Here is a 12,798-nt window from a genome sequence, read left to right as displayed (position 1 = left end):
GTTTTACTAGTTATAAGAGGCTATCTGCATATACTAACCGAGGGTTTGATACACATAGTATAAACCTTTGAGGTTGGATACATATGATATGGGTAAACCTTCTAATGCACATAATCGAAATAACCGAACAAACAATTGCAAGAACAGGAACCAAAATTGGAAAAAAAGGCAATTGGCCTTTTTTTTTTTTTTTTTTTTTTTTCCTTTCTATTTCACTTGATAAAAAACTGGTTTCTCACAAGAAAATAAACCCTTATTTATACACAAAACACAATTAAAGATAGACTTGCAATAAAGTAGGAAATTAAATAGGAATTAGAATCGATTTGTCTTCGTTTTTGCTGGAGACTCAATTAACTTTGGCCACAAGTCAGCCCTGGCCCTGTAACGATCCGAAAAAATCGTCATTGACGGCGCCGTTAACTAAGGTCCCGTTACGTGGTCATAGTCCCAATATGAGACGCGTTTGACCAAAATTATGTCGCATTCATTTGAAACGTACAAGACTTACAAAGTTTAGTTTACCGAACGGTTCGACAACAAGTTTAAGTTTACAAAAGTTATAAAGTATAAATGAAATAACTTGCGACATAATTAGTTTAAAATCACGGTTGCTATAAATAGCGTAAGTATGTATGTATGCTTGAATCCAAAAGTGTTATCGCTAGCGTATGCATGTATGCTTGACTCCAAGCAAGTAAACAAAGTGTGCGGAAGCATGTATCAAGTAGCCAAGTATGAACCTGAGAAACATATAGAAAACTGTCAACGAAAAACGTTGGTGATATCATAGGTGTTTGTAAACGTTGTTTTTGAACCACAAGATTTTGCATTTCCATAACGTTGATTATCCAAATCGTTTGCATTCCAAAAGTTGTTGTTTGTATCGCGAGCACCCAATTATCAAGACTTAACTGTTTTGTACCCTGTTATGTAGTGTTAGAACATACACTATACTCGAAAATATATTTCATCCGCTAACGGTAGCGAACCGTCCGAATGAGGCTCGTCAAGCCCATGTGATCACATAATATAAGTTCACGTTTACACCCTGCAAGTGTAACTAATGATAATTGAATTGAGGCTTTTTGTTCTAACTCGCACGTGGAATGTTTGTTTTCGTACTTGTGTTCAAAGCATAAAAGTATGATACGTATATGTTTCTCATCCCATAATTTAAAAGTATAAAAGTTGTTGAAAAGATGGGACTATGATCTCACCTCGAGTGCACGAGTATAAATGTACTTCACAAAGTAAACGTGTGCATGAAAGTTGCTTAGCCTTGACCTAAACAAGTAAGTTGTATCAATTAACCGGTTACGACACATGGTCGGTCGAAATGTGTTCAATTAGTCCTATGGGTCGTTACGACTCGATTATGTAGCATGTGAATCACGTTGTCAAGTTTCATGCAAGAATCAAATATAAAATAAGATTAGAACGATTGCACAAGTGTTTGGTTAAGTTTGACTAAAGTCAAACTTGGTCAAAGTCAATGAAAAAGTCAACGGGGTCGGGTCGGGTATCCGACAATTTTTCTGAGGTTTTTAATCATATATAAGCATGTTGGCCAAGTTTCATGTTGATCGGGGGTGCGTAGCATAGTTAGAATTAAACAAAAATGCGTATTTTTGGACAACCGGGGACCGGAGCGGCGCTCAGTATAGCTGTTCAGCAAGTCTGACAGTTTTTGAACACTCAAGCACGAATCCAACTTCAAACAATCATAACTTATGATCCGTAAACATTCAAAACACGTATCTTATATCGTTGGAAAGGTATTTTGACAAGGAATACAACTAAACACATTTCATAAATCAAACTCATCATTTACAACAACAAAAACGTCGTCGAAAGATCGTTAAATGTTCAAAATCAAAGTTTCAAGTTCATAAAATGCATTTCAAGATTCGGGAATCCAATTTACCCATATGATATGTCGTTTCGAAGGTAATTAAACATACAATACAACTAAACACTTACTAATAACATTTCATAGCATTCAATGCGTCAAAAGTTCGTTTTAAAGTTCATCAAACCCTAACCAAAATCATGAATTCAAACATTTTGCAAATGAAGCTTTTTTAAATCAACCTACACATCAAAATGAAGCTAATGATGCTAGTAACACATTTAATACATGAACTTTAACATTTAAACAACATTTAATCATCCAAAATTCAAGATTAAACACACCCATTTTTCATATTCAAACTAGTTACTCAAAACAACAAATCGAGCAAACTAAACACATACTAACTAACACCATTTCAAGTCTATAAAACGAATTTGAGAAATCTAGAGTTCTTAGAAACTTTACCCCAAGTAGTGAAATTGGTACCAAAATGTAGAGGATGAAGAGAGGATTCCAAAAGTACGATTTGTTTTGATGTTAGCTTCGTGATTCGGATTTAGATGATGAATTAGTGACGAAGATCAAATGGTGGAAGTTTGGAAGTAAAAATGGAGAGAAAATGGAAAAGAAAAGAAAAATAATGAATGGTGGGGAGGGAGGTGGTTGACTAGTCAACCACTAGTTAAATCTTTCCTCACTTGACAACATTAGTCCCTCGAGTTTGGATGTTGGTGCGTGAATTAACTGAACGAATTATTTAAATACATTAGAGTAACGAGAGGTGTGATAATCCAATAACGGAAATATTAAGAACGTTAGTTAACGAAAGACACGAATTTAGATAACAAATGATATTATCTAAAAAAAAAAACGGTGTTAAAAATAAATTTAACTGAAAAAACGCGGGATGTTACATTACCTACACCTTAAAAGAAATTTCGTCCCGAAATTTGGTTGGAAGTAGTAGTCGTTGTTTCTTCCTCGAGATCTTGCATTGCAAATTCTAAGAATAAGTGAAGGTACTTCCTTGGGCATTTCAAAGAACTTGACAGTCGGGATTTTACGTTGTCTCAGAGTTTGGTTTCACGATTTATAGTTTCAACCGGTCCTCCTAGGAAGTGAAGTTTATCATCGATATTAAGCTCATCGGAAGGAATAACAAGTTCTAGTTCGGCAAGACACTTCTTTAAGTTTGATTCATAGAATGTAGGATGAACGGAGACTCAAATGGGTCGGAAAATCTAAACGGCTAGCAACGGGTCCAAAACGCCCCAAGATTTTAAAAGGATTAATGTTTCGCTGATTTAGCTTTCTACGTTTCCCGAAACGAATTACACCTTTTCAAGGTGCGACTTCTAACGTTATGCGGTCACCCGCTTGGAAATCAAAATCATCACAATACGCAATAGGACGGCGATTTGGGCAGTCCCTCGAATAATGCCCGAAATTATGACAATTAAAACATTTAGGAACACGACTAGAAGTTCCGTGAACTGATGTCGATGGCTGCAATTCTCCCTTTCCTTTATCGGCATTAACAGGTGCGATTTTGGGACTAGGAATGGGTGTGTTGCGAGTAAACGGGACCTTTCTTCGTCCTCTTTTTTGTTGTTTTTCAACTTTTAAAGCGAGTTTACACACATGAGCATATGTCCAAAATGGCTGCAAAGTGACCACATCAGAAATTTCGAATTATAAAACCCCCAAAAATCGCGCGATTGTCTGCTCTTCTTCCTCTTGGATATTACATCGCAAACGCAACCTGTCAAATTCTTGAATCGTCTCTTCCACACTTTTGTTTCCCTGTCGCAGATTGTGATATTCAAGAAACACCTCTTGTCTATAGTTTTCGGGAAGAAACTGATTTTTCAAAAGTTTCTTCATCTTATCCCACGTTTGTACTTTAGATTTTCGGGCATACGCCCTATTCTTGCAGACATGTTCCCACCACAAGGAAGCGTGTTTGCGTAATTTGACCGCTACAAGCTTGACCTTGAGGTGTTCGGGGATATTTTTAATGTCAAACACACGTTCCACGGTGCTCAACCAATCTAGGAAATCATCTTGGTGCATTGTTTCTCGTAAATTCCGAGATCTCAACTTTAATTCCTAGATTGCGTAAGAGATCCTCACGGTGATCCCTACGGTGACCTGGAGTAGCAAACGGATTCGTATCGGTTTCCTGCTCGCTGGACAGATCTGAATTGCTTCCCCTAAAATCATGGTCTCGATTGAATTCAAGTTCAACAATCCTTCTTTGTAACCGGTCGATTTCAGCATATGGGTCTTGATCGCCACCTCTTCCTGAGAATCTGCGATTTCCACCTCTACCAAAACCACCACGAGAACTATGTTCGACCATCCCTGGACTTCTGATACCAGATAATGCACAGAATCGAAATAACCGAACAAACAATTGCAAGAACAGGAACCAAAATTGGAAAAAAGGCAGTCGGCCTTTTTTTTTTTTTTTTCTTCTTTCTATTTCACTTGATAAAAAACTGGTTTCTCACAAGAAAAGAAACCCTTATTTATACACAAAACAGAATTAAAGATAGACTTGCAATAAAGTAGGAAATTAAATAGGAATTAGAATCGATCTGTCTTCTTTTTTGCTGGAGACTCAATTAACTTTGGCCACAAGTCACCCCTGGCCCAATCTTCTTATTAAAATATTCATGCAGCCCAACTTGGTTATTGGATCTCCTGCGGTACACTTGGCCCCATTTGTTTCGTGCTCCACTATTATTTATGGATTCTGCATCACCTTCAGTTATGGGTTTGATACAGATATAATATAATATAATATAATATAATATAATATAATATAATATAATAACTAAGATATAAATTAAACTAACATAATTTGCATACAATATTTCTCAAAACAAAACATAGCTAAAAACATCATCCAGAAAATCACAAGCATAAAAGTCAAGTTTGTAACTAAAAGAAAAATCAAGAAAATTCATTGCTTCTTATTTAAACTGAAAAGCATAGATACGCACTAGCAGCTCCTGTAAACCCCTGCATCCAGAAACGCCCCACCAAGTTTGTTACCAAAAGAAATGCCGCTACCTTGTAAAAATAAACCAAACCGATTTTGGTTATTTGATACCGAGATTCATAACAAACATGAAGAGCTATTGACTATTATTTACCCAGTTCAAGTTACAAGCAATTAGTTAACAAACATATAAATATGGTCAACACTTCAATATTTTACTTTTCAAAAAATCAAGTATGCAACAGTGCAATCATTTTAGGACGGATAGTAAAAATGCAAACTTTTTATGTACGTTTATACATAAGAAAAAACAAGTTTAGACAAGAAACAAGGATTACCTTAGCTTACATCATCATAGTTGAATTCGAGGCTTGATTGGTGAGTTGGTGAAACCAAACTCTCAACATAAGTGTACATTTCACGAGATGTATCAAAGTTTTGAATCTCAAAAAGCAAACTATTCTTTGAATCATAAACAACCAATTTTGACCAACATTTCAACAAAAGTTTTCCATCATTTGAAACAAACAAAGGCATGGAATAACCATCAGGGTCAGTCAAATGCGGAACAGAAAACAATTTAGTCCAAGAATCTTGCTCACCATAAACCTTCATTACCCATACATCTGCACGTTTTCCACGATAATTACAAACCACACACAACTTTTCTCCCAAAACACCCAACGTCAAATATTTATCCCCTTCATCATACACAGGTTGCGCAACTTCACCATAAGAATCGTTCCCTAAACCAACTGAAACTATGGTCAATGAATCCGATGACCCGAAATCTTGACTCATAAACCAGTGAATTGCTCCATTCAAAAACTTCCCATCATCCCTGAATAAAGTCCCATGAGGATAGTCAGCAAGTTTCTTCCAATTTCCTGTTTTCAGTGAATATATCTTCACTTCTGTAACATGCTTCACTTCCTTATCAAACAGACACGAAATCCCAATAACTTTATAATCATCCGTCAACGTATCATACCCAAAACCATACAACATGCACCAAGGGGGCCACGATTTTAAACCACAATACGGCAACCTATTCGATCTTCTCGTACTAGGGTTCCATATAAACAATGTATTGTTTTCAACAAGTATACATAACAATCTGTTACAAGAACCGACTATACAAACCAATTTATGCAGGTGTTTTAATGGATATATACTCGAGCTCTATTGCATTGATGGGTTTATCATACAACACATTATAAAGGTTACAAGTCTTAACGCTTTCTCTAAACACATTGCTGAAAATTAGTCGATGATTAGCGTAATTATTGTAGTTACTTGAAAATTTAAGATGTGATTTGATGAAATAAGGATCGGAAATTAAAGAACGCCATAATTTACAAACGGACTTACATCGTAACAGCGATTCAACCGGAAGTCTCGTTAGAATTTCGACGATGAGTTCTACCACAAGTGTAGGAACAGATTGAGGTTTTTCGGACGCTTCCAATGATTGCGATGTTTTGATTCTTTTTGGTGGTTGTTGATGATGTTCAACTTCGAGTGTCATAGGGTTTTATTTTTTTATTTTTTTGAATGATTTGGGGGAAAATATGATGATCAGTCTGTCACTCTGTCGCGTGTATATGTTTTTCTACCATAGATTTACAATTTACATCCTTTATGTTTACATGATTGTACACTTACATACTTGGTTCTCCAACTTACACATGACCATAATCAGCATATAGAGTTTGATGCAAATAAATTAAACCTATGTATATTTTGCTGCACAAATGATTTTTCAATGAATTTTTTATATAGCAGCTGAATTTAATAGAAAACCGCCCTCTAGCAAGAAGTTAGAGAAGAAAAAACACAACAATTACAAAGGCTTGAAGAGTCAAGAAGTCTATGAGTAATTAAATCTAGCTCTATATCTAATCCATAAGAAAAAGACATTACAAATAGAATCAAACTAAATACTATTTTTCAACGGAATAGAAATTTACAAGACCATCTAGAATCTGTTGCAATAGTTTAATGTGTTTACGATCTGACATTAATTTCCAACCATGCTCCCTCAATAGCTAATGGTGTTTCAAATGTGTTTCCCATAAGCCTTTCATAGCCTTTGCGCACGACATTTATGAAGGAATTTTAAAATGTTAATTTATGAAGTTAAAATCCTTCAAATGTCACTATTGGAAGATGGTCAAAGATTACCGACTTTCTATTACCACGTAATCTCCACGATAGAAGACCTGCGTAATTAACCTGATTGCCACTTGTACCCTGTTGATGAACAAATGTTAATAAGATTCTAAATCGAGCTGCGTACGAAATGCATTAGAAACCAAGTTTTCAATTTGAATGGATTAATAACTTCAAATTTTCAGCTTTATAAGATAATGGGTAAAAAATGGCTCCTTTCACTAGTAAAAAATACTGGGTTCAATATTTGAATAGTTATTAAACTTTAAAAGATTCTATTTCATCATTGCCAACTTGAAAATTTATGTTTTATCTGTCAATATTTTGTAACTGTGAACCAGCTCCCTACAGTGAAATAGGCACTGTAGAAACCCGTCCTAATCCATCCGGACGAAGTCCATATCGATTATAAATGATTCACAACAGTTGATTACATCGCGAGGTACTTGACCTCTATATGATACATTTTACAAACATTGCATTCGTTTTGAAAAGACAATCTTTCATTACATCTAAAGTTGACGACATGCATACCATTTCATAACATATCTTACTATAATTGATTAAATAACAATCTTGATGAACTCAATGACTCGAATGCAACGTCTTTTGAAATATGCCATGAATGACTCATTTCTAGAATAAGCAAATGCACAGCGGAAAATTTCTTTCGTACCTGAGAATAAACATGCTTTAAAGTGTCAACCAAAAGGTTGGTGAGTTCATTAGTTTAACATAAATAATCATTTCATAATTTTAATAGACCACAAGATTTCATATTTCCATTTCTCATAAACATACGTCCCATGCATAGAGACAGAAATATCATTCATATGGATTGAACACCTGGTAACCGACATTCACAATATGCATATAAGAATATCCCCATCATTCCGGGATCCTCCTTCGGACATGATATAAATTTCGAAGTACTAAAGCATCCGGTACTTTGGATGGGGCTTGTTGGGCCCGATAGATCTATCTTTAGAGTTCGCGTCAATTAGGGTGTCTGTTCCCTAATTCTTAGATTACCAGACTTAATAAAAAGGGGCATATTCGATTTCGATCATTCAACCATATAATGTAGTTTCAATTACTTGTGTCTATTTCGTAAAACAGTTATAAAAACAGCGCATGTATTCTCAGTCCCAAAAATATATATTGCAAAAGCATTTAAAAATGGATTAATGAAACTCACGCATATAAATATTGTAAAACGGTTAATAAAACATTTGCATGTATTCTCAGCCCAAAAACGTAAAGAGTAAAAAGGGCAAATGAAACTCACGCATATAAATATTGTAAAACAGTTAATAAAACATTTGCATGTATTCTCAGCCCAAAAACGTAAAGAGTAAAAAGGGCAAATGAAACTCACCTATTGTATTTTATAGTAAAAATACATAATACGACATTGAACAATTGTAGGGTTGACCTCGGATTCACGAACCTATATTCAATCATGTATATTAATACATGTAATAGTAATCGAACAATTATATATATTAATAGTGATTTTATTTGTTATTTTATATAATATGTCTTATTAATAATTTAATTAGATATATTTATCTTATATAGATAATTGACATTTACTATAAAAGTATTAATATGGTTAGGTTTTATGTCATAAATATATATATATATTTTTTTTAGAAAATCTTCATTTGATATATTAATAATAATACTAATAATAATGATGATTAAAATAATACTAATTATGATACTAATTATGATAATTCTAATAATAATAATAATAATAATAATAATAATAATAATAATAATAATAATAATAATAATAATAATAATAATAATAATAATAATAATAATAATAATAAAGGTTTTTAATATTTATGATAAAGATAGTACTAGTAATAATAATGTTTGTAATGATAATACTAGTAATATTTAATGATAATACTAATAATTATGATATAAATTTTAATAATTATAATAATAATAATAATAATGATAATAATAATAATAATAATAATAATAATAATAATAATAATAATAATAATTGTATTTATCTTAATACCTAATAAAAGAAGCGAGTGTAGTGATATTCCCCAAATCAGATCGAAATACAGAGAAAATAACACAGTTCATTGAACCTTCGGTTCTTTACTCGATCGATCGATCCAACCATCATCAAGGTGTAACAGGTCATCGATTCATCAACAGATCAATCAAACAAGCAATAATTATCGATGTGAAGGAGGTCGTTTGATTCATCATTCATCATCAGCTATTCACAGGATTCAATTCTATGTCCCACTCGCTGCAGATCACACCACAAGGATTGGTTCGGTTCGGTTGATTCATCAGGTAACAAATCATCATCATCAGTCTAAATTTATATATTCAATCATCATCCTTCTACAATCAACTTTGTAATCGATTCAACGATTAATCCAGTGGGTAAATGGTTCGTTGATACTCTTAATTTCTTCATTCGATTATATATATTCTGTTCTTTTAATTGGATTGAACTCGTGCAGTAGTTAATGGTTTCTAGATTGAGTGTGTTCAAACAGGAATTAAAAACTACCAGTTGTGGCGTAATCGAATAAGAGTAACCAGGTTTTTATGAATATGTTTGTCATTATAGGCTATCATCCTCGTTTATGGGTTGCAGGTTATTGAAGCACGGAGATGATCATCAGTAATAATGGATTGATTTGCTTGAAGGTATTAATGTTTGGTTTGAGGATTTATAGTGTAATTTGTTGCAGGGCTTCGATTTTCAACAGGAACATGACATTACTTGTGGTCATATGATGGTTAGTTGATAAGTGGTCCAGCAAGTATGAATAATTTAATTATAGCAAAAGTGGACTTGCTGGTTGATATTAGTAGAAATTTACAGTGGTTCATGTGGCTGGTAGGGTGTTAATTGCAGGTGGGTTGGGTTTGGTCAAAACATAACTAAAACAGCTTCATGTATGTATGGTTGGATCAAGGAAATATAGTTGTTTATGATTTTGATCTTTTAGAATTGTAAATATATACTGTATTATTTAATTATGTTGAGCAATAACATGTATAGCAGTTGCAGTAGAAACACATACATAGCAGCAAGTTGTAGCTGCAAGAAGGCTATCCTGCAGCCTGATTCGAGTAGCAGTTATAAACAAACAGTTACCAGTCCAGTTTAATGGTCTTACGGTGGTATTAGGCGATGGGGTGAAAGATGAATAATGACTTGGTGACAGATGGTAACAGTGAACCAAAAATTGAATGGTTGCAGCAGAAGTTGAATGAAACATAATATATAAAGTGCAGCAGTAGTAACAGTTATCTTGCAGTCGTGGTTATTTGATGGTGGTGAGAGTGTTTGAGCTATGGCGGTTACAAAGGGTTTTCAAATAGCAAACAAACAATTAGCCGTAGCAGAATTGACAGTTGTAGTGTGAAGGTGGGGTTGGTGGTGACTCTAATGGAAGTGGTAATGGCATTTTTATGGTGATCATCAAACAAGGGTTGGAGATTAATGGGTGATGGTTCACATAAGAAACAAGATAAAAGGATGGTGGGTGTGCAGTTTATGTATTTGTATATGTATGTTTTTATTATCTAAAGAGAATATATAGATTAGATAGATGGTGGGATGTCAATTAGGAATAGGAGAGTAGTGTGGATGATTGAATTATGATTGAATTGTTTATTTGATTGTACGAAAAAAAACATTAAAGTAGAAAGTGATTGAGAAAATGAAAGATAACATAAAATTAATTCAAGTGGGTGTTGATTTGCACATTGCATATCTCGTGTGTGTATGTGTGTGGGTTAATCAAGCATGTGAATTTTATATGTATATATATATATATATATATATATATATATATATATATATATATATATATATATATATAGAAAAATAGATGGAGACTTATAATAAATATCATATCATAAATTTTAATACTACTAATACTAATAGTAATAATAATATAGCAAATTTTATGTAACAACTTCACATTATAAGTTTAATAATACTAATAATATTAATATGAATATTAATAATGATAATATTAAATATAACAACTATAGTTAGTCTTGTAATATATAAACATTACCATTTATTAATTAGCTATTATTGTATGATAACATTTATTGAATATTTATTATGTATATATTTTATATGTAATACAAAATAATAATATTTATTAATAGAAATCATTTATATCCATATAGGTTCATAATAATATCATATGTATATTTATATATATATATATATATATATATATATATATATATATATATATATATATATATATATATTCATTTTTAATAATTCTTAATTATTCTGTATATTGTTTTACCTCCTTAATTTCAAATTGTTTAAAGTATATTTTATTGCTTTAAAATATTATATATACACTTATATACAAATATAAATATATATTTATACATACATATTTACTTACACACAACGGTTCGTGAATCGTCGGGATTCGGTCGAGGTTCGAATGATTACATGAATACAATTTAAATTGTTTTGTGACTCAACATTATAGACTTTGCTTATCGTGTCGAATCCATATTAAGATTAAGTTTAAATTTGATCAGAAATTCCCGGGTCGTCACAGTACCTACCCATTAAATAAATTTCGTCCCGAAATTTGAGTGAGGTGGTAATGGCTAACAATAAAAATATTTTCATGACGAATATGAGTTGATAAATAGAGTTTTATCACCATTGAATAATTTGGATAAAACGATTCAATTACTTGAAGCGTATGAGTGAAACTATCGTAAAAGATTGAAATAGGAAAAGTAAAGATTCGTCTTAACTTTTGACAGAGTCAGGGTTGAATTTAGAAAATAAGGTGCGTCTTAACTTTTGACGTTGTCTTGGTTGAATTCTGGAATTCAAGAGATTTAAAAGAAAATCTTGGAAATCTATAAGATCCGATTCTTCGGGATTTATGGGAATTAAGATCTCTTTAAATAAATACGGTGATCTACCTCGATTACTCTGTCTGATATTTCCACTATCAATTAAGCTCTTCCGTTCCATTATTCTCACCATTCCTATGCTTTTTTTTTAGTTCATACATCCAAAAGATTGTGAAAATGCTTAATCCAGTTCTGATCCTTCTCCTTCTCCTTTCTATTGCTACAATCATTCTCCTTTTCCAACTTCCACCAGGGGAATCTGCTTTCTTCTACTTCGCCCTTGGGGTTATAGTGTTTTTAATTCTCCCGTGTCTTTATGTTGCGATAAACATTGACATACACGGTTTGTAATTTATGTGTTGTTATAGGGCTTTATATTTTCCTTTAAATTTCAAAGTCCCTGCTTCTGTCTTTAATAATCATTGTCATTCACAGTTAATGCTCTCTCCTATTTGCTGTGATTTATACTCCCCATTTCTATTTCGGAGATTCATTCTTTTGTTTTTTCTTCCCGACTTTAAATTAAGCGAATAATGGTCCAGAATTCGTAGATATAGAGTTTTGAATGATTATAATGTTCTAAGCAGGAAAGAATGTGATAGCACGATTTGATTTTCAAATTTATCAACATGACGGAAGATAGATCCATCAAGAATACATTTTCTTGATATGTTCAGAAGTTAAGTAGAATGAAAGAGTTATGTAACATGACACATGATGACGGTATGATCTACTGTGAACCATCATCACGTTTCATTAGAAACTCAGCATGACTTACTGTAATATAATTACGTTGATCAAGTGTTATTATATTATACTAACTCGTGCATCAGTTCCCAACACTACTTCAAAAACATTCATATTT

At 32.7% G+C, this 12,798-nt stretch overlaps 1 pseudogene; it reads right to left on the bottom strand.

Annotated features, from left to right (window-relative positions):
* Positions 1-4,728: 4,728 nt before the first annotated feature.
* LOC139855779 (F-box/kelch-repeat protein At3g23880-like) lies at positions 4,729-6,408 on the bottom strand (annotated as a pseudogene).
* Between the last annotated feature and the right edge of the window lie 6,390 nt (positions 6,409-12,798).

Source organism: Rutidosis leptorrhynchoides, chromosome 6 (genome assembly GCF_046630445.1).
Source record: "Rutidosis leptorrhynchoides isolate AG116_Rl617_1_P2 chromosome 6, CSIRO_AGI_Rlap_v1, whole genome shotgun sequence".
Classification (NCBI taxonomy): Eukaryota; Viridiplantae; Streptophyta; class Magnoliopsida; order Asterales; family Asteraceae; genus Rutidosis; species Rutidosis leptorrhynchoides.
This window is presented reverse-complemented; position numbering and strand designations above follow the sequence as displayed.